We start from the raw sequence: 24,124 nt of genomic DNA on the forward strand, positions 1-24,124 counted from the left end.
GCAGTCCCACTCCTGGGCATTTATCTGGAGGAAACTCTAATTTGAAAAGATACATGCACCTCAGTGTTCATAGCAGCACTATTTACAATAGCCAAGAAGTGGAAACAACCTAAGTGTCCATTGAAAATGACTGGTTAAAGAAGTTGTAGTATAAATATAGAATGGAATACTACTCAGCCATAAAAAAGAATAAAATAATGCCATTTTCAGCAACATGGATAGACCTGGAGATTGTCATTATAAGTGAAGTAAGTCAGAAAGAGAAGTAAAAATACCACATGATATCACTTATGTATGGAATCTTAAAAAAAAGATACAAATGAACTTATTTACAAAACAGAAACAGATTCACAGACATAGAAAACAAATTTATGGTTACCAGTGAGAAAGGAGGGAGGAGATGGAGGGATAAATTAGGAGTTTTGGATTTGCAGATACTAACTACTATATAGAAAATAAATAAACAACAATTTCATACTTTATAGTACAGGGAACTGTATTCAATATATTATAGTAACCTATAATGAAAATGAAAAAGAATACAAAAAGGAAAAAAAGACTTAAAATATGTAGGGGATTATTAAATATAAAACTCACATAATTAAATCCATGTTTTAGGAGGATGATTCCAGCAGCACTGGGGAATATGGACTGGGAGGGGGAGACAGGATACATCTAGGATGCTATTGTTATGGTCCCAGATGAAAGACAATGAGGACCTAATCCAGGGCAAGGGCAATGAAACAAGGGTGGAGGGGGCACACTTGAGGGACATTTGGAAAGTAGTGTCTGCAAAGCTTGCTGACCATTTGCACATATAATATACAAGAGAAGGAAAAGCGAGACATCAAAGATATCCACTGAGTTTTTCTAAGTATCTTGGCAAATATTATCATCTAAGAATAGACAAGGAACTCTAGAGGAGGAGGCAAGGGTGGAGAGCCCAGCAAGATAAAGAGCTCATTTTCAGACAGTGGAATGTGAGTGCTCACATGATCTTGAGGTAGGGGTATCTAAAAACAGTTGGAAATCCAGATTAATAGGTTCGGAATATAGTTAAGGACCCACAGAGAGGTTTCCATCAACAGAGAAGAAAAAGAAACTGAAACAGAATCCTGAAGACAAGAGCAACATTTAAGAGCTTGCCAGAAGAAGAGGTGATAGTGAAAAAGTCCTAGAAACAGGTGTAAATACAGTGAACAAAGGAAAGATGCATCAACAGGAGAAAGACTTGGACCTCTAACGATGGCAAGCGTGTCTTCTTTTGTCTCTCCAGTGTCTACTGCAGGGTTGGGACAATAACAGGAGCTCAAACTATTTGATGAATGATTTTTAAAAGGGATAAGAACTTCAAACACAAAGCCAAGTTCAATTAAATGATTATGAAGGAAATGTTGTCTTGGCAATTCATGTGTTATTAATAACTTTTGTCAGAAAAATGTGGAAGTGTGGGATAGGGTGATGATGTAAAAGGGAAATTTATGGAGACAGGAAAAGGTGAGGAGAGCTTCAGCTGAGTGACAAAGGCAGAGATACCCAATGAATAATGAAATAGCTTTGCAGTGCTTTTTAAGGATAATGATGTTGACGTACAAAATGAAAGAAAGGCCAGATGGGAACAACATTAAGGTGGAAGTGCAGATGGAGAACTAGGGGGAAGAGGAGTTGATGGAGAGGCATTCACCATCGTGGAAAAAGTGCTGGGCAGGGAACCAGTATGCCCAAATTCTGATTCGAGACCTGTGAGAAACTAACTGTAGAATCTTCAGGAAAACAATCTTCCTGCGCTCCTCTGTAACATGAAGAGTTTGGATTAGAAGGGAAGTTCTTGCTCTGGGGAACCAGACATGCACTTTCAGCCCTAAATCTCTCTAATTCTTAGATTCCCCAGTTAGGGGAAGAAAAAGGAAGTGTTATATAAGACAGACTCTGGATGAACAGGAAGAATTAGGAACATTTCTATTCAACCTACACAAAAAAGATTTTATGTGCCTTTCAAAAAAGAATAGAAGTAAAGGAAAAGTAATACATCTATCAGATGCAGTGGACAAAAAAGTACGAGTAATGGGCAGAAGCCCTTTCAGCTCAATCTCCCGTCCCTTTTGCTAAGGAAGGATAGAATCATAATCTGGGGATATGCCCTCCAGAGCCACACGGTGAGGACAGTGGATGCAAAATCACATGATCCTGACTGGCCAATGAATTTCTTGCTCTGCCAAGGCTTTTGCCAGGAGAAAATCAGAAGAATCTGAATCTCAGAGCTGAATCTCAGAGCATCCTTTCTACAGGTCGCAACTTGACCAGGGACTAGTAGGTTCCCTGTGATGCCCTTTCCACCCTCTGCTTATTCCTTGGCACGAGCAGTTTGAAGGCAGGTCCTGGTCCTCAAATTTCCTTCTTCCCCCAGGTTGTTACCTCAGATGCAGAAACTTCATGCTGGTGTCTTATTTATACATCAGACACATTAATTAAAAGTGGAGACCTTATTGTGATTGGCTCATCTATTCTACTTTGCCTAGGGAGACAAAGTTCAGAAATACCAGAAATTAAAACGTTTTGCAGCAGTCTTGCTGATTAATACAACATGTTAAACTTTTGCTTGTTTTTTTTTTTAAGTGAGGTAGTTTCAGTTCATCTAAAACAGACACTTCCATCTTCTGCTTATCTTCCAATGTGAGATAACCACAAATAATTTTAGAAATCTCCCTTGAAAGAGAACGCAGGCCAGACAATGGTGTGATGTGGCCCAAGACATTAGAAACACTGGCTGGAAGCCAAGGAGCTTACACCTTGAAGTTCAACAGGGGAAAAAAGCGATTTTTCCAAAGATAAAAAGATGAGTAAAGTGGGGAGGCCCCAGGACTGATGAGTGGAAGTTGCCTGCATGTAACTGCAACATAAGAATAGAGTCTTTAAAAAAAATTATTTTAAATGTATTTATCTTTCAAAATTTTCCTTTTTGAAATAAAGACACATTGTATCAAGGTATACAATGTGGATATGTGGAAGGGATTATTTCACACTTCAAATGTGTGCTTGGAACTTTGATCAGAGCTGTGAATCACCTCAATTGTACACAGTTTGTATCTGAGAATTTTCCTACCTTATATTACAAAACGTCTCCTTGGATAATGGATAAACCACCCCAACCCCACATAAGATGGAGAAAATGAAGTCACCAAAAATTTAGAGGAAAACAGTGTTTCTCAAACTTGTTTACATTATTGCCCCAGAAGGAGTCTTTTTCAGACAATTTTTTTTTAAATCTCCCTCTGCTTGGCATTTAGTAACACAAATACACCATATATATCTATTTATGTATTAAAGATGTTTCTGCCCCTCAAAAGCAGTTTTCACAACTTTGAGGATGATACTGCCCCCATTAAAATGCTTGAAGTAGAGAGAAAGCTCTATGTATTTATATGCAATGTCTTTCTTTTGTCTTTTGCTTTTTTTGTTCAATATGCCTTGTAGCTTTTTTTGTCCCTCATTTCCTGCATTACTATTTCCCTTTGGGTTTAGTTGATTTTTTTGTAGCGTAATGGTTTGATTTCATTCTCATTTCTTTTTGTGTATATCCTATAGCTGTGTTCTTTGTGGTAGTGATTTTACATCCTAGTTATAACGTTCTGATTGAACTTATACATCTTAACTGAAATATCATAGAAAATTATATAAAAGAGAAAATATGGAGTTACCAACCAGCTCTACTATAACAAGCTTTCATAGCTGTCCATGTATTTGCCTTTACTGTGATTTGTATTTCTTCACCCAGCTTTGAGTTACTGTCTAGTGTCCTTTCACTTCAACCTATAGAGATACCTTCAGCATTTCTTGATATGTCTAATGATAGTGAATTCTCTCTGCTCTTGTTTATCTGGAAATCTCTTCATTTCTTTCTCACTTTTGAAGGACAGTTTTGCCAAAAATAGGCTTTTGGGTTGACAGGTTTGATTTGTTTGCATGTATTTTAAACATATCAGCTCACTGCCTTCTGGTTTTCCAAATTTCTAATGAGAAATCTGCTGAAAATCTTAAGGATCACTTTGATGTGGTGAGTTGCTCTTCTCTTAATGTTTTCAAGATTTTCCCTAAATCAACAATACTTCAATAAATTTTTTTTTAATTTTCTCTTTGTCTTTTACTTCCAATAGTTAGATTATAATATCTCAGTTTGAGCCTCTGAGTTCATTCTACTTGGAGATTCATGAATATATTTGGATCTTTATACTCATTTTTTACTAAATATGTAAAATTTTCTGCTTTTACTTCTTCACGTATTTTCTCCGCCATGTTCTTACTCTTCTCCTTCTGAACTTCCATGATGCATGTAGTGTGTTTGATGGTGTCCCACAGGTCACTTAGGGTTTGTTCACTTTTCTTCAAACTTCTGTCTTTCCATTCCTCAGACCCAATAATTTCCATTTCTCTTTCTATCTTCAAGTCATCATGATTTCTTCTGCCTATTGAAATCTGCTTTTGAATTTTGCTAATAAAGTTTTTATTTCAGTTATTGTAATTTTCAGCTCCAGAATTTCCTTTTGGTTTTTTTTAAAAATTTTCTATCTATGGATGTTTGCCTTTTGTCCATATATTGCTTTCTTGACTTTGTCCATGTCTTCCCTTAGTTCTTCAAGCATCTTTAAGTCTGTGGTTTTTCAGATGTGGGGTTTGGGGCTACTAACTTAATGCTTATTAAAGTCAATTTTCTTTATCTTTAAAATGGGAATGATAAAATAATCCTCACTGGGCTGTTTTTGAATATTTAGGAGTTCCAGGAGAAGATTAATACAGATTATTGATGAATAATGTGTATCTGTGCGTGAACTACCATATCTTGATGTTTTTTAAGATGATGTTATTGACACTGATCATAATCCAGTAGGATGTGCTGGACTACAGAGGTGATTGTCAATAATGTTGTGACTACCACCGCATTCAGATACCCTCTTGCTGTGCATAAAGAAGTCTAGATGTTCAGACCTTTCTATGAGACATATGATTTCCTGAGAATTCATCTTCAAATAAGACTTTCTTTTCAAGTTACTGCTTGGTAAGCAGACTTCTAATGTGTGCTTTGCATCAAAGTGTGGCCAGTGTTAGCCACCACAGCAAGAGGCAAGCTCTGTTCTCCTTTTGTTCCGCTAAGCAGTGACCCAAGCACGTTACATTAACACCTTTGGAAAGATCAGGAGTATCAGATCCCTTATTGGCAAATGCACTATTCCCGTGCTTATTTGTGATTGTAAACCACTCTGTCAGAATGAATTGTGTGGGCACTGGCCATTGTGGCCGTCATCATGAGTTGCTTACTTTAGAATTACTGAGAGTTCAATTTCATGTTTATTAAATTTTGACCTCTCTGAAGAGTCTCATATCGAGGGTCCAGTTGAGATGAGGAGATAACAAGGAAGGCATTTTAAACGGGGCAGCAGAAGCCACGATGACAGGAATGACTCCAAAGTAAGTTATGCTGATAGTCGTCATTCTAGTGTTTGAAATAGTAGCAGTGCCTTCTCTTGAAAACCCCAAAGATGAAAGATATGTAAACATGAAATATGTGTTTATTCTTATACGTATTTTTTCCCCTTGTTACCTTCCAGCTGGCAGAGATTATAATGCATAGGCTTTCCTAGCATGAGACAGCTGTTGAATATGTCTCAGTGTGGAATGCTACTTATGGTCTACAGCAAAAATAGTAAAACCCACCTTTTTGCTACAAGTGTTTCCTGGTAAAGGTATAATAATTTATACAGTGACTAAATTAGTTCTATAAAACTTCAGTATTACTTCTTTTTTTTTTAACATTTTTTATTGATTTATAATCATTTTACAATGTTGTGTCAAATTCCAGTGTTCAGCACAATTTTTCAGTCATTCATGGACATATACACACTCATTGTCACATTTTTTTCTCTGTGAGTTATCATAACATTTTGTGTATATTTCCCTGTGCTATACAGTGTAATCTTGTTTATCTATTCTACAATTTTGAAATCCCAGGCTATCCCTTCCCACCCTCCACCCCCCTGGCAACCACAAGTCTGTATTCTGTCTGTGAGTCTATTTCTGTCCTGTATTTACACTTTGTTTTTGTTTGTTTTGTTTGTTTTGTTTGTTTGTTTTTGTTTTTGTTTTTTAGATTCCACATATGAGCGATCTCATATGGTATTTTTCTTTCTCTTTCTGGCTTACTTCACTTAGAATGACATTCTCCAGGAGCATCCATGTTGCTGCAAATGGCATTATGTTGTCGGTTTTTATGGCTGAGTAGTATTCCATTGTATAAATATACCACTTCTTCTTTATCCCGTCACCTGTTGGTGGACATTTAGGCTGTTTCCATGTTTTGGCTATTGTAAATAGTGCTGCTATGAACATTGGGGTGCAGGTGTCATCCTGAAGTAGATTTCCTTCTGGATACAAGCCCAGGAGTGGGATTCCTGGGTCATATGGTAAGTCTATTCCTAGTCTTTTGAGGAATCTCCACACTGTTTTCCATAGTGGCTGCACCAAACTGCATTCCCACCAGCAGTGTAGGAGGGTTCCCCTTTCTCCACAGCCTCTCCAGCATTTGTCATTTGTGGATTTTTGAATGACGGCCATTCTGACTGGTGTGAGATGATACCTCATTGTAGTTTTGATTTGCATTTCTCTGATAATTAGTGATATTGAGCATTTTTTCATGTGCTTTTTGATCATTTGTATGTCTTCCTTGGAGAATTGCTTGTTTAGGTCTTCTGCCCATTTTTGGATTGGGTTGTTTATTTTTTTCTTATTGAGTCGTATGAGCTGCTTATATATTCTGGAGATCAAGCCTTTGTCGGTTTCACTTGCAAAAATTTTCTCCCATTCCGTAGGTTTTCTTCTCGTTTTACTTCTGGTTTCCTTTGCTGTGCAGAAGCTTGTAAGTTTCATTAGGTCCCATTTGTTTCTTCTTGCTTTTATTTCTTCTAGGAGAAAATTTTTGAAATGTATGTCAGATAATGTTTTGCCTATGTTTCCCTCTAGGAGGTTTATTGTATCTTGTCTCATGTTTAAGTCTTTAATCCATTTTGAGTTGATTTTTGTATATGGTGTAAGGGAGTGTTCTAGCTTCATTGTTTTACATGCTGCTGTCCAGTTTTCCCAACACCATTTGCTGAAGAGACTGTCTTTATTCCATTGTATATTCTTGCCTCCTTTGTCGAAGATGAGTTGACCAACAATTTTAAGAAGATAGAAATTATCTCAAGCATCTTTACTGACCACAATGCCATGAAACTGGAAATCAACAACAGAGAAACAAAGGAGAAAAAAAGGAAAGCATGGAGATTAAAAAATATGTTATTGAAAAAACAATGGGTCAATGAGGAAATCAAAGCTGAAATTAAAAAATACCTTGAGACAAATGATAATAAAGCACAACCACCCAAAACCTATGGGACACAGCAAAGGCAGTGCTAGGAGGGAAGTTTATAGCGATACAGGCCTTCCTCAAAAAAGAAGAACAATCTCAAATAAACAATTTAACCCACCACCTGAATGAATTAGAAAAAGAAGAACAAAAAGCCCCAAAAAGCAGCAGAAGGAAGGAAATAATAAAGATCAGAGAGGAATTAAATACAATAGAGATTAACACGACCATAGAGATAATCAACCAAACCAAAAGCTGGTTTTTTGAAAAAGTAAATAAAATTGACAAACCTCTGGCCAAACTCACAAAGAAGAAAAAAGAAAGAGCACAAATTAGCAAAGTAAGAAAGGAAAATGGAGAAATTACAACAAAATAGAAATACAGAATATCATACGAGAATATTATGAAAAACTATATGGAACCAAACTGGATAACCTAGAGGAGATGGACAAGTTTCTGGAAACATACTGTCCACCAAGATTGAATCAAGAAGAATGTGAACACTTGAACAATCCGATCACTAGAAAGGAAATAGAAATAGCAATTAAAAACCTCCCTACAAATAAAAGTCCAGGACCGGACGGCTTCACTGGGGAATTCTACCCAACATACAAAGAAGAACTCATACCAGTCCTTCTCAAACTCTTCCAGACGATTGAAAAGGAGGGCATACTCCCAAACTCATTTTATGAAGCCACCATCACCCTGATACCAAAACCAGGCAAAGACACTACAAAAAAAGAGATTCATAGGCCAATATCACTGATGAACATAGACGCCAAAATCCTCACCAAAATTATAGCAAATAGAATCCAACAACACATAAAAAAGATTTATACATCATGACCAAGTGGGGTTCATCCCAGGGACACAAGGCTGGTTCAACATACGCAAATCAATCAGTGTAATACATCACATCAACAAGAGAAAGGACAAAAACCACATGATCATCTCAATCGATGCAGAAAAAGCATTTGATAAAATTCAACACCCATTTATGATAAAAACTCTCGTCAAAGTGGGTATAGAGGGAACATATCTCAACATAATAAAAGCTATATATGACAAACCTACAGCCAGCTTAGTACTCAACAGTGAAAAACTCAAAAGCTTCCCACTAAAATCTGGGACAAGACAAGGATGCCCACTATCACCACTCCTATTCAACATAGTCCTGGAAGTCCTAGCCACAGCAGTCAGGCAAGAGAAAGAAATAAAAGGGATCCAAATTGGAAAAGAAGAGGTAAAAGTGTCATTATATGCTGATGACATGTTACTATATATAGAAAACCCTAAAAGGGCCACACAAAAGCTACTAGAGCTGATTGAAGAATTCAGCAAGGTAGCAGGTTACAAAATTAACGTTCAAAAATCAGTTGCATTTCTTTACACTAACGATAAATCAACAGAAGAAGACAGTATTACTTCTTTACTTTAAAAAATTTGATATTTTAAAAGATAAATGTATGCAATGTATATGATGAATATAAATAATACAATATATAGTCTCATACAAATAAGTAGTATACATTATGTAAATAATGGCCAAAAATCTGAAAAAAGAAATACGAAATGAAATGAAGTTGAGCAAATATCACAATCAACATACTCTTTCCCTCTTTTTCTGAAATATTTAATTTTATCTTTTAAAAGTGCATTATCATTTAAAAGTTCTTATTTTAAAGAATTAATAGGAAACATTATTTTCCATAATTTAAATATGTATTTTTAAAGTGCAAGATATCACAATACTTAAAACTTGCTTCATTTTAAAAATGAATTTTTTTGTGGCAACTTACAGAAGAATGTATACATAGCAGGATAAAGAAAAATAAGAACGTTAGGAAACAGGAAAAATAATGGTAGGAAAAGTTAAGTGAAATAAAGGGCAAGGTTACTACATGTATACAGGTATACATTTCTGTATATCTGCCTATGAACATCCTACAGACCAAAACAGAATAAAACATGAATTAAAATACGACACCAGATCTATAGAGTGACTTTTCTTAGTGCTGAGATCACAAATATGTCACGGAGTGAAGTAAAGGTTTCATGATGAATAGCTTTGTGTGCGTGTGTGTGATGCTACTTTAAATTTGTTTCTAATTCATTTTTCGTATTATTATTGAAGTATAGTTAGATACAATGTGTCGATTTCTGGTGTACAGAGTAATGTTTCAGTCATATAAATAGAAATATGAAAAATATCTATGAATATCATTTTTATAAAAGTACTACAGAACATTATGAGGTTTCATAGATCTATCTCTCATAATAGAATTCAAACTACCAAAGTATAATGAATTAAAACTAGTTCCATGAGGAGATCCAAATAAGAGTAATTAGACAGCTGCGTGATGGTCTATCTTAGTCGAAAGATGAAATATCTAAAACAGAGGATGGAAGATAAGGAGTGGGAATTAATAGCAAAATTATTTTTTTAATAAAACCTTGCAAGGATTTTTTGTTTCTTGTAGCCAAAAGATCTTGACTAGCACATTCATGAAGGCAAACATTATGCTTTAGCTGTGACCTCATAATAATAAATTGAATATTTATTATAAGTACATTTTGTGACGAGGCATCATAGCAATGCCTTTTTCAATGAAAACAAAAATCTCATTACCAAAAAACTATTCTTTTCAGGTATTTTATGGCTAGAGTGTTTTTTTCTTTAAATACAATTTATTTTGTGCTTTCTTTTTTTCAACGTCTGTCCCTAAATATTTGTTATGCCTAGTGATAAAGTATTTACAAGAAAAAAATGTGGGGTAGAACAGTAATTTTTAAAATATTGGGTATTTTTTCATTCAGTATGTTCTCCTTATCCTCTCTCTTTTCTGACTTCATTTAATTTTATTGTCCACCTGGGATTTATTCCCTCAGAGAGAAATGGCAGAGAAGAAAGCAGAAATAACCTCAAAGTCACTCTTTTAAATTTCCCAACCCTAATATCATTAAAGTCACCATATTAGTTGTCTCTGAGTCAATATAAAACAAATCAGAACAGGCAAAGAAACAAACCCACCGAAAAACACAGCAAGTAGGGGAGTACTTCTAAGGGAAATGTAGGAGATTAGAGCAGGAACAAATTTCTCCTGAGATAATATGTATGTTATAAATAGTACATTTAACAGAGTAGGCAAAATCTGGAATTCTCTCACCAGTTTCTGCTTCTTTATTTTTAGAATGAATTTACTTGACTGAACTAGTAAACTCATAAGTTAAGACAGTAATTTAGATAATAAATAATCACAAATTCTATCAGCCGGCTCATACGCTCATCTGATCAGATTATAAAGTCTCCAGAACTTTTTTGCACATCCAGTGGTTAAGTGGTGAGAACAGTGGCTCTACTGAACTCAGGTGACCACATAATTTATCATCCAAGCTGGGACACTTATGAAAGTGAAAAAGGATGCTATTAGTAATCATACCAGAAAAATTGATATAATGGGACTTTTCAAACAAACTGAGATGTCTGTTCACATTTTCCTTTAACAAAAAAATTTTTTAAAGGAAAGTTAAATTTGGCAAGTGTAGTGCTGATATTCAGTGATAAGAACTCTTTTTTTAACATGAGTTTTTCATTTTTTTAACTCAGAATTCAGACCTAGATTAGTAGCTTCCTTCTGATACGTGGTTTAAAATTATTTCCAGATTTAATTTTCCTTGTGGGAACAAATCAAATGTAATATAATAAACATGTAGTATTAAAATCTGTCCACAATAATTTAAGACAATATCATTCTAAAAACTGGAGAGAATTTGCTTTAGGGAATTTGATTTTTGTCTCTCAAATACAAAATGGATTTAAAAAAACCCTAATTTCAAATATGTTGTGGCAAATGAGTGAAAACTTAAGTGCAGTAAAGTCCAAGGAACAGTTTTACGGAAAGAACATGGCTGTCACTTTATCCTACGCTTACTGTTGGAACCTTGAATCTAGTACAAACTTGATGAAGGTTTTTAAGCTCAGGATATGTAATGTAAATTATTTTAAATTTAGAGGCTAGGACATAACTGTAATGCATTTTTAAGAAGTGAATTAGTGTAATTCTATGAAGATCAAATTGATCTTTGTAATACACATAGATAATGTAAGCATATACTATATGATAAATACATATGGATAAATAAATATCACTGTATATTGTAATCTACTTAACTCATGAACTAAATTTTCCTTTAAATATTTTGTGTCATTCTTAATGACTGTCTAATGTTTTCTTGTTTCCATGTGCTATAGGTTATTTTTTTTTTTCAAATGCTATAGGTTATTAAATTCGATTTTATCCAGATACGTTCTGCAAAAACATTAGCTCATAAGGTGTTCTGGGAAAAAAAGAGGAGAGGGTAGATTCTGATTAAATACATTTGGAAAAATGGCATAGTATATCCCTTTCTTAAGAATTCATGGGATACAAATTAACTCATCCATGTAGTTCTGCATGAAGAAATCTTCTAAATTTTGATAACCCAGTCTTTCTCAAACTTATTTTGTCAAAGACTCTTTGACTCATGTAAGCCCTTTTCATGTCCTGTAGAATTAATAATTTGATTTGCTCACATGTTGGGTAATATTGATTTTTTAAACTCCCTCTAGTTGAACTTTGAGGCTATTATCTTTAATTAACCAGTGTTCAAATTTAATGGTATTTAAAATGGTTAGGATAGATAGCTAATAATGTTATAGTCTTTGATAATGATTTACTAAGAATACATTAAATCCAGAGATGTAAGAGTGGGCAAACTGATTTTTAAATTTTCTTCTAGCTGTAATATTCTATAGTTTGTTCTATTATTATTAGCTGCAATGAAAGAGATAACTTTAAAGGATCATATGTCATTAAGGATATATATATTGAGATATATAAAGATTTTTCTTACTGGTTATTTCACTGTTTTAATTGGTCAGTGAGGAAAGAATCAAACTTTACAATTTATATGTAGTTATGATTAAATTAATTAAGATTAAAATTCCAGGTTTTGTCCAGATACTAAGTTGGCCTAAAATACACATACGTGGAGCAATTTAGACTTAGATCTTGGTGTAGAAATATATTTATCTTTACTCCAAAACCAGTTAAGGTATTTTGGAAACCACAGATAGCTCTAAAATGAATCTGAGATTTTTTTCAGGGGTCTTATCTGTAAAATAGAAGAAATCCCTGAATGATAAAAACAAACAATTTTTTTTAAGCCTTAACAATTGAAAAATTACTTCTCAGTGCACTCAGGAAATTTGATGTCTCAGCTTTAGAATTATGTAAGTATTTCTTAATCGTAAATTATTGTAAGTACTTTTTTAGTTGACTGTGTGGGTGAAATGGTTTGCTTTTGTGGTTCGAGAGTAATGGAAAAGAATGTCGCTGTTTGGGTCTTTCTCTCCTATATTTTATTTTTTAAAGTAAAAGGAATAAAGGTGACAAGTTAAACAAAAAAAGACTGTAAGTGCTGTAGAAGCCAATATAATTTTTCATGTTTTTGAGGCTCTGGTGACATTTCATGAATTTCTAATTCTTCAATGTTATTTAGATTTTCAAAGGAGTCATTTAACTAATTACATTTCCTGTTATGACAGTTTTGGTCTTGCATTCTTTAGTTTGGCTTGTTTAAATTTGTAACTTCTATACTGTACTGTTTAGTTTATGTGGTCTAAAACCTGTCAGGGTTTTCTGATATTGATGCCCTGATTGTATAAATAAGGTTTACTTTTTAAAAATTATTTTGTACAACAAAAGTTTTCTCCAGATTCAAGCTAATAAATATTATTCTGCTTGGTTATGCTATGGATTATTTTGTAAGAAAATTCTCATCCAGAGTGACTCATGCATTGTACATTCTTTTCATAAAAATGTCTCCTTCTCTCATTAATATGTAGCTACTTCTATGGTGAAAGGAAATCACTATTCAAAAGTGCCAAGCTGCAGGTCTACAAAGCCAGTCTCCGTTTCTTTCCAGGTTAGATGACTTTTGTATGGAAGTCACATTTTCATTATTTTTTTCTATTAATCTCATGTAGAATTCCATTTCAGCCTCATGTTTCTTAAATAGAATGAGCAGGCTGGGTTATATTAGCAATCTGAAGACTTGCACATATACATTAGAGATAATATTTCAGAAAGATGAAAAAAATTCTGCTCTCTTAGAAAGCTTCACGTGTTCATTAGTGGTCACATCATGGCTATTTCCCCCTCCCTCACAGATGTTATGTTTGTATAACTTTTTACATATCTTCAGGAATCTTGTTTTTGGTCTGAGTACTATGCACACATTCATCAAATGTGTAATATTTAAAATATTATTCAGGACATTTTTGCTGCTTAAAAGTGAGGTATTTCAACAGGATACGCTGATATCGAATTTTTTTCCCCCTTGTGCCCCTCTTGGTAAACCTCCCTTCATCACCTTTGTTATTTTCCTCTGACCAAATGACATCAGTCAGTAAAATTGTATAGAGTTAATTTCCTAGCTCAGGTGTTCAGAAGGATATTTTATAAATCATGCTTTAGGTGTTTCCTCTGCTTGAATAACAGGTCATAGAGAAAAATAATTCTATGTTGTTGGAACATGTTTCATGTTATTTTATGTACTTATAGAATTGGGAGCAAAATTCTTATTCTCAAAGCCTGGCTCTGTTACTTATTTATTATAATTACATGTGATCTTAAGCAAGTGCTGAACCTCTTTCCTGTACGTTTTCTCGTCTAAGATAGAGTTAAAATGTGGAATTGGGAATTTGCAGCCTATAGAGGGCAACTAGATAGCTATTTCATAGACTTTTTAAAATTAATATTAAAGGATACAATCATATGGAATACAAATTAGAACGTTTGCTACGTAACAGGCATTGTAATATGGTAGCTATTAATTAACATCATTTCTCTGTTACCAGAAACCTTCAAAATATATCCAAAGTATGAATAAAAACTCCTCATTTAGACTTGATTTCTCCTTGGTTAGTAATTATGAAATTATGCTGTAACAGAACACTGATAGTCCTTGACTTGAATTGAATATAAATTGAATAATAGAAGTCTTATTTCAACTTGCAAGAAAAAAAGCATTAAAATTTCTCAATTATTTTTGTGCATATCTTACTGTTAAACACTATTCCATTTCTTAGGGCTTGATCGTTAGTAATATCTAACAGATGAGTCAGTGAACGAACGGGTGGCAAATACTAATAGAAAAATTGCAGAACATCTGAAAACATCTGAACATTCTTAGTTAAAGCTTTTTCCTCTGTTTACAAGTATTTGCTTGAATTTTATATTCCACATGAATAATAACCACACTTTTGCTAGAAAATTATTCCTAGTTCATTCAGTAGAGATACATACATTTTATATGTTCTTCTGCCCAGGGCTTGGAACAGAACAGTATCTGGACAATAGTAAGTACTCAATATATTCCTCTTGCATAAATGAGTAAATAACTGAATGCTTAAAGAAAAATACTTGATACTTGCAGACCTTCCTAAGATGCAATGTAGGGTGGTAAGACAACTTAGCAGATGTATTGTGGTAGCAGATGGAGACAGCTAGTTTTATCCAATAGTCTACTGATGAGAAACAAGCTGAATTTCATTCCCAGGGGAAGTAGAACCGAGTTTTAAGGACTTGGGCTTTAATTAATTAATTTAAATACGAAGTCTTGCTTCCCCTTGCTAAATGAAATTAATAACATCTGTTTTACTGATTTTGAAGATTAAATGAATTAATTTCTTAAAAGATATAAATCAGTTATTTAGCACATATTAAGCACTCTTTTCACAGCAACCATTAGTAATATTATTACTATATATTAAACATTTTAGACTTACTTGGTTAACATCAAGAAATTATTTTGCCTACCCGTGATTTTGCTCCATTAAAACATGGCATAGTAAAAGCATTTTAAAATCTGACAGAAAAGTGAAATTATTAGCATATGTAATGATACCCATTTGTTTTAGTCCATTCAGGCTACTGTAACAAGATAGCACAGCCTAGGGGGCTTGTGAATGAACGGAATTTATTTCCTACAGTTGTGGAGGCTGGAAGACTGAGATCCACGGGCCAGCATGGTGGGGTAAAGGCCCTCATCCTGGTTGCAAATTTCCTGTTGTATTTTCATGTGGTGGAAAGACCTTGGGATCTCTGTGGAATTTCTTATAAGAACACTAATCACATTCTTGAGGGCTCCATCCTCATGATCTAATCACCTAGGAAAGGCCCCCACCTCCTAATATCATCATCTTTAGGGGTTAGGATTTCACACGTGAATTTTGAGAAGACACAAACACTCAGAACCTGGCACCACTGGATGGTGGGCTTGGAAAATCATGACTTCTGCAATGCGTGTGATGCCTGTACAAGTGAACTTGCATCTCATGTTGTACAGTCATTAAGTCTTTTGGAACTCAGTTGTACCCATAGTGGCCAGCCATCTGGATAATTTTATTGCTGTATTCTCATCATCTTCATTTGCTTCTTGATGCCATATTCTATTTTATTTCATTTTTGCACACTTTTAAATGCTAAGAAAATTGGAATAGAACATCTAATTTTCTCACATATCCAAAGTTTCAGATTTTACCTAGATTTTAAAGTGAATGTGTGGACACATGACACTTAATAGCTGCTATTCCGCCTGCTGCCTCACACAGCATTGCATGTGCATTAAATGTAGTATTTCCTATTACCTAAAGGGTAGATATTACAGGTCCTGCTACTAAGAGTATTCAGTTTGCAGACATGATGAGTGCTGCATTCATGAAATAAATGAAAAGAGGAGTTGAGCAACTTTGCAAGTTAGGGTACTAGCAAACAGGTGTGTTGTTCAAAATGATTTAAATGAGTCTGGAGAGGGTACTAGTCGATGATGATAGGATAGTTTTGGAAGGAAAAGTAGACAAAAAGTGACAGAAAGATGAAATGCATCTGGTATTTTTTAAAGTCAAATCAAATAAAGAAGAATCAAATTTATCACCCAAATTTCTATGTTAAAGCTCCAAATTTCAGCCTGTTCTTCTTTCTTCAGAATAAAGAATAGCTTTTAAATATGCATAAACCATCTCTGTGATTTCTGCCCAGCCCAGCAAGAGATAATTCAATTCCCTGCTATTCAGTTCCACTATGCCTACACTTGAGTTAGACACTGAGCATAGAAGATGAGTAAGTCATCAAAAGACAATGTTAACAGAACAAGAAGACAAGCCACGGGCTAGGAGGAAATATTTGCAAAAGACATCTGATAAAATGCTGTTTTATCTAAAATGTGCACAAGATTTTTAAATTCAACAATTGGTAAAAAAAAAAAATCCAATCAAAAAATGAGACAAAGACCTTAAACAGACACCTCACCAAAGAAGATATAAAGATGGCAAATAAGCATATAAAAAGATACTCCATACTATATATTTCATGAGGGAAATGAAGGTTAAACCAAGAAGATACCACTATATACCTATTAGAACAGCCATTATCCAGAACACTGGCAACACCAAATGCTGGTGAAGATGTGGAGCAACAGGAACTCTCATTCATCGTTGGTGGGAATGCACAGCCACTTTGGAAAACTGTTTAGAAATTTCTAACAAACCTAAACATATTCTTACCATATGATCCAGAAATTGAACTCAGTATTTATGCAAAGGAGCTGGAAACTTATGTCCACACAAAAACTTGCATTCAAATGTTAATAGCAGCTTCATTCATAATTGCCCAAACTTGGAAGCAACCAAGATGTCCTTCAGTAGATGAAGGGATAAATGAACTATGGTACATCCAGACAACAGAATATTATTCAGCACTAAAAAGAAACAAGTTATCAAGCCATGGAAAGACATGGAGGAAACGTAAATACACATTGCCAAGTGAAAGGAGCCAATCTGAAAATGTTAAATACTGTATGATTCCAGCTATATGACATTCTGTAAAAGACAAAACTTTGGGAGTTATAAAAATGTCAGTGATTGCTAAGGTCAGGAGAAGGAAAGGATAAATTGGTTGAGCACAGAGGATTTTTAGGGCAGTGCAATGACTGTGTATGATAATTGTAATTGTGAATATATTTGTGCAAACCCATAGAACATACAACACCAAGAGTGAATCTAGTGTAAACTCAGGACTTTGGGTAATAGTGATGTGTCAGTTTAGGTTCATCAGTTGTAACAAATGTACAACTGGTGTTGTACTGGAATATTGATCATAAGGGAGGCTATGCAGGAGTAGGAGCAGAGAGTATATAGGAAATCTCTGGACCTTCTGCTCAATTTTTGCCATAAACTTTAAACTGCTCTAAAATAATTAATAAAAATTAATTAAAAATTATGAGCAATATATAGTATTCAACTTCGAGGAACTTCTCATTAGTATAGTGGGAAGAGCACTGGCCTTGGAGCCAGGTTTGGGTATTAGTTTTACTACCACCACTGTCTTGTGGGATCTTATGTAAATCATTTAATCTCTCTGAGAATTTTTCAGTCTAATCCACTGCATCATCATCATCGTATCTGTCACCATCACCTAAATTCAATCCCTCCCTCATTTTTTCCTAATTGGACAATGGCAGCTATGCAATTTACATGCTTCCTCCACTCAAATTCATTTTACACCCTACTGCCAGAGCAATGCTAAGTATCACTCTTCTGTTTAAATCCTTTAATAGCACCCCATATTTTCAGTATCAATATAATCTCCATAACACATTCTTCAAAGTCCTTTAGGATCTGGCCACCACACCCTTCTCTTTCTACCACTTTATGCTGGTGTTCCAGGCGTCCTGAATTTCTTCCTTACATATCCTTGGAAACACCATGCTCTTTCACTTGCCTGGATCTGGGCACATGTTCTTTCCTTTACCTGAAATGCCCCATTGTACTTTTTCTTCAAATTCTCCTTTACCGAAAAACTCCCCAAAGGAGTTTTGAAAGACTGCTTTGATCCCTGCAATCTGAATTACTTGGCCTTATTTTGCCTCTAGGCAAAGGATTTATCACTCTGTGTTTTCAAAATGTATTCTGGACTAATTCAGCCATCCACCTTTTCATCACCTGCACCCAAGCAGCTAATCGCAGCTGGAGAAAAATCACACAACCATGTCTAAAGGTCTCACTTTGAGTTTACAATCAGTAGTCTCACATGGGCTCTCAACATGGCCTAGAAGTCCAAAAGCTCACTTATGTTTCTCTAGAAAGTTCATTTTTCCTCTTACAGTGATAACTACTAATGCCATTTTTTTCTTCTATCCCAATTTCTTAAACCTTCTGTATTCCTCTCACTAGCCTTACCCTTCATAGAGACTAGAGAGGCTCTGAGGCTCTTGTATTAAAATCTGGTCCTCCTCTTAGGCCTGAAATACACTCTCTGGTCTTGTTCTCAAGAACTTCATTCCGTCTTTATGCTCTTTTTAATAGTTGACTTTCTTATCTGTCTCTGCTACCGGTCTGAACCCCCAGTGTGTAGAGGCAATTTCTTTTGTCTCTGTGTCCCTGGCAAATATTGAGAATTTATGGTAGGTTCTGATAATACAATTTTTGATTTCAAGGACTACAGATGGAAGAAAAATAGATGTTTAAATAATAAATAAAATAAAGTATAATATGGCTTATGTAAAGGGTTGAGTCAAGAAAATCTTGCTCTTCAATTAACATATAAGCTGAAATCTAAGAGATGCCTTGGACTTACCCAGAAGAAGAAGTAAAATTGTGTGGTTCCAGAGATGGAGCTGCATGTACAAATGTCCAGAGGCCCTGGGTGTACTTATTATTCAAGGAACTGAAAGAATCAATGTAATCTATACCATATACTTCAGGAGGGATTGAATTAGGGGAGTAAAGTGGTGAGGTTTCCAAGGTCTAGACAGAGAGTTTAGATTTTTATCTAAGATCAATGAGAGCTCATTTAAGGATTTTAAGCATAGACTAACATGCTCAGAATTCATTTTGGAAAAATCCCTTTTATCACAGGAACTGAATTGTTTGAAACAAATCAAGTCATTTGGGTCCATTAGACAGCAGTTTATTACAATAATGCAGGCTAAAGATTATGACCCATCAGTATGGAATTGAGAATCTTTGGCCTCTAGAGGCCAAATGGAGCCATGTTAGTAGAGAAGATATTCTAAGGAGACGATAACGACAGGAGAGTTAGGACGTTTCCTTATGGGAGAGTCAAAGAAGAGAAATTTGTAAAGTAGACTGAGAAGGGACAAACCAAGATAGGAGAGTATCTTACCAGGAGAGTAGATGTTACTGAATCCTAGAGAAGATGTTTCAAGCACAAGAGATTAATAGACTTATATGACTTTCAGAGAATTCATAAGACAGCAAAAGTTTTACGCAGAAAGGTGGTCAAAAGACTAAATTCTCGAACACACCGATATATAAAGTTCAAAAAAATGAGAAGTACCTGCATCTTTCAGGGATGTCAACTTATTGAAGACAAACTCTATGTTGAGCTGTAGGTATAGACGTTTATTAAAGGAAGATAGGATAGTCAACACCGTCAGGGTTTTCTGAGGATAAATGGGATATGGATGTGGAAATTACTTGTCACCATTTGTACAGGCCTTTTGCACACTTGGTGTTGCAGGTTGACTGGGATTATTTCATTTGTGAGAACACTTAATTTCCAAAGAAATAATTTTTAAAAAATACAGTGTGTTTAAAAAGCTTTCTTTTTATTTTACAATGAGCTAAATTACCCTTATGGTAAGTGCATTTTTTTCAATTATGGAGAGCCTGTGAATTCGGAAAACAAATGGGCCAGTTTGGAACTGACATAATATTTAAGTAATGGTGTTTGGTTTGTTGTAAAGAACATGAGAATTCATTTTGGACCTACTCAAAAACAGAATAAAAATGATTAAATAAGAAAGCTTTAACCATAAGGTCATGGTGTGAATGCCTGTGAATAAATATACCTAAGAACACTTTAGTTATAAATAACTTATTCTAAGATTTCCTCTATCTGTAGTAGAAATAGATAAATAAATTCAATGTCTATGATGCCAATGATCACTTAATGGGCAGAGCCTTTTCCAACTAAGAGTTTCATATATATTTGGTGACTGCAGTGCAGGATTAGGGTATCTTTTAGCATGCTGACTTAATGATGTGCCTGAATGGTCAGGTTTAGTAGAAAATGTTACTAACGCGTGCATCTATGGTTTATGTGTAATTAGAGCAATGCCAACCAGATGCCCCAGAGATTCTTGAGCCAAGCAAGTTACAGGACAGAAAACTGAGGCAAAAAAGGAGAAAGACATCAGAGGGGCCCTTGAGGAAGACACTCCAGTTTCATAAGCACTGACATTTAAGCATGAACATTTCTAAAATATATATTGCCCAGGCCGTTTGGAGCCAATACAAATTCTCTGAAGATGTGGTAGGTTTCAAAACCTCATTCAAAGGGGGAGAAAAGACATTTTGCCAATTACATTAAATTTTTACTAGTTTTGCACAGCTTTAATTTAGGCCAGCTGAACGTAACACCATGCTAATCCCATACACCCACTATATTAAAATCACTTAATAAAATAATTGCTTCTAAAATACATTAATATAAATGACCAATTTAGCAAACAGCTGAATACCATATTTCTTTTTCTTCTTCAATAAGTGTTGCTTTACCACAAATATCTTGGAAAAACATAAATTCTTCCATCTGCTACAAATTAATGTGAATAAAATCCTAGTAGTCATATTGCCTTTTGTCTATTCTGGGTGCATAAAACATACAATCCGAAGTGAAGGTAAATAAGATGCCTTGCCACTCTCTGTATGCTAAGAAGCTCACTCTGTTAGCTAGACTGCAGTGCACCCTGGGAAATGTTGGATCTGTGCCTGCAGTTCTATTTGTTCAAGTAGCTCGTCTTGAAAGCCTGCCCAACCTCAGCTGTAGAGTTGGAAGATACAAAGCAAGCAATTTGGATTTTCCAAATCATCCGTCCCTGCAAAGGCAGGAAGGAGTCCAGTAATGACAAAAACTCCTCTAAATCTTAAGTAACCAACCCCCCAGGAGACCAGGATCGTCAGAAGAAATTCAGCTTCTTCTGCAAGCTCATTTGACTGTGTGCATGTGTGTGTGTGTACGTGCACACATGTGCTGTCGTCTCCATAAGGGTGACCGAGAAATGCCTGCTATCACTGCCCAACATCTGTGCCTATTGCTGCCTCTCCAATACAAACTTCCAGATTTTGTGTCACAGCTGCAGTGAAACAGACAGTTGGCATGGCAGATCTCCTTCTCACGTGTACTGCATAAAGCTTGCAGTACTAGTGTTAAAAGTTCAAAGCCTGTCACAAAAGTAAACCTTCAGAGGCAGTGCCATGATGTCTTCAAAAGGGTTTAACGATAACTGAAAATCTAGTCAAATTCTATATGGATGTACGGTGACATCTGAAATAAAATCAAGCACACACATACAAAAAAGATATCATTGTTTTGGAGACAATGCAAACTGAGGTAACATGCCAAGCAATATTTATTGGGTGGGATTTATATCTATGTTTGGAAACTGTAACAGAGATTTGTGAGGTACAACTATTCTATATCAAAGTTTCTTAATCGGAAAATTTCCACCACTGTTTAACAGGATAACTCAGGATGTCCTTTATGTCTAAGATTTCATACATGTGACTCAAGTCTGGATTAGTAAGAAAAAAATAAATTTTTCCTACTGTGTGTTAAAGCATATATCAAAGATATGCTAAATTATTTCAAAATAGATACTTGAATAAAGATGTTCATGATTTTTAGGTGTGTTTATGAGAAAATATTTTTAAAAGTCAGCAAATTTTTATTCTGTATGTGGATTGCATAAAATTATTACTGAATGTGAACTCAGAGTTTATGAAACAAACAAGTTTTCTCTATGCTATTATTTTTACTCTTCTCTTACTTAAGAAATGTGTTTGGATTTGCATATAACCAGTAAGAAAATTACCAAGTGTATTGAAGGAAAATTTTTACAATTGAATGATTGGTCAGTTCCGAGTACGTACACTGACTCTCACTGCAAAATATTTTGTTATATGTCAGGTGAGTTTTTAAGAGAAATCAAGTATATATTTCACCCTTAGGCAGTTTAAAATCTAGATGTAGGAGAAAATAAGCACATAAATTATTATGCAGCAAAGTGCATATGAAAGGTTCAGAATTTCAGAGGTGAGCAATTTGCTTGTTTGAAGACTTTAGACATTATAGCCGTAATGACCATGTACAAATCACATTCTATGACTATGAGCTCTGTAATTGTAGGGAAGCAGGTGAGCATTTATCTTCAAGAGGAGGAACAACCCTTCTCTGGTTTTGTATAAATGTCCTTCTTGTGATTTATGATGCAGCCTTGCCATTATAGGAAACTTGTGTCCCTAGTCACTGGGATGGATCCGTGACCTAGTTTGGGCCAATCATGATTTAATCATTTGTCATAATCATTTCAGCATCAATTTTCTGGCAAAAGGAAAAAGAGAGAAGAGAAAAATGAAGAAGCTAGAAGAGGAGAAAAAAGGAGAGATGAAAGAAGTAGCAGAAAATATGTAAGAAAAAAACCCCATGGAATGACTTAAATAGAATCTTATACTGTTAGTAGGTATAACCATGACATAGACAATATATGCAGGTACTTTTGAGCACTTTTTAAAAACATGATTTATTTGTTTCTTTTTTATGTAACTTTTGTTACAGGAAGCTTTGCGATTAACTCTAATGGTTTTAATAGTTTGTGCCCAAATGAAATATCTATTCCACTGGTAATATATTTGTCTTTCAAAAGCTGCCTTCCAGTACCAGAAAACTCAAATAAATTTATATTAGAATCACTGAGACTTTCAAAAATTTATCCAAAAAACTTCATGTGAATAATTTTTGTAGAACTGTATTGTGTATCATTGTAATTTGGGGGAATTTTCCAAGATTCCTCTCATAAAAGACACCTGCTCATTTAGATCATCAGACATAGTGGTTTTAATTTCATTATTTACCTCAACCTGCCTCTAATAACTTTCAAGCCATTTGTAGCCGTTTGTGAAACCATTTTGACAAGAAGAATATTTACAAAATCAAGCACACACAGATGTACCCCAAATAGTGACTTATAACTATAGAAATCTTCAAGGCAAGTAGCTAAGTATTTTGTAACTGAAAACATTTCATTCACACTTTGACTTATATCACTACAGATGACCACAGTCACTTTCTTGTTGGGTAGAACCCAGTAAGTTCTCTAAGTATGATAAACATTTTTTTCTTTCTCAAAATTTAAACAGGCTGAGCAGGTGTGAGCCTTCTGCTAGGATGGGGCTGGGGCTGATCATTTATTCTTAATTTTCTGTGGTATGTAGTGAAGGAGAAGGATGTCTAGAATGCTGCTATATTTTTGGCACCAGGCTGTTCTCTAAGTTAAGGAATATTGAAGAAAGAGAGGTTGAAGGAGAGAAGATGTGTGAAAATGTAGGGTTAGTTATTTGGTATATTTCCAAGTCACATTCGCTAGTTTACTGAGTCCCTAACTGAGTGTATGATCATCTATAAAATAATGTATTTTACTGTCTGGAAAAAGCCATGAACTTGTCTATCTGAGTTCTACAGCTGGTTCCTTGGATGACATTATGTCAAATCTTAACTCTTTTTTCTAGACACATTTTTATATGCATCGTGTAACCTATTATATTTGAGATCAATTCAGGGCCATGTTTCTCTATTTGCATAAATATCTTATATGCACCAAATA

At 34.8% G+C, this 24,124-nt stretch overlaps 1 long non-coding RNA gene across 1 annotated transcript in view; it reads left to right on the top strand.

The window, feature by feature from the left end:
- Nucleotides 1-23,866, top strand: part of LOC123616473 (uncharacterized) — a 93,910-nt gene extending 70,044 nt beyond the window's left edge. The window contains exon 7 of the long non-coding RNA XR_012499385.1: nt 22,836-23,866. This is a non-coding gene — a long non-coding RNA (uncharacterized LOC123616473). The remainder of the gene's footprint in view (nt 1-22,835) is intronic.
- The last annotated feature ends 258 nt before the right edge of the window (nt 23,867-24,124 follow it).

Source organism: Camelus bactrianus, chromosome 2 (assembly GCF_048773025.1).
Source record: "Camelus bactrianus isolate YW-2024 breed Bactrian camel chromosome 2, ASM4877302v1, whole genome shotgun sequence".
Taxonomy (NCBI): Eukaryota; Metazoa; Chordata; class Mammalia; order Artiodactyla; family Camelidae; genus Camelus; species Camelus bactrianus.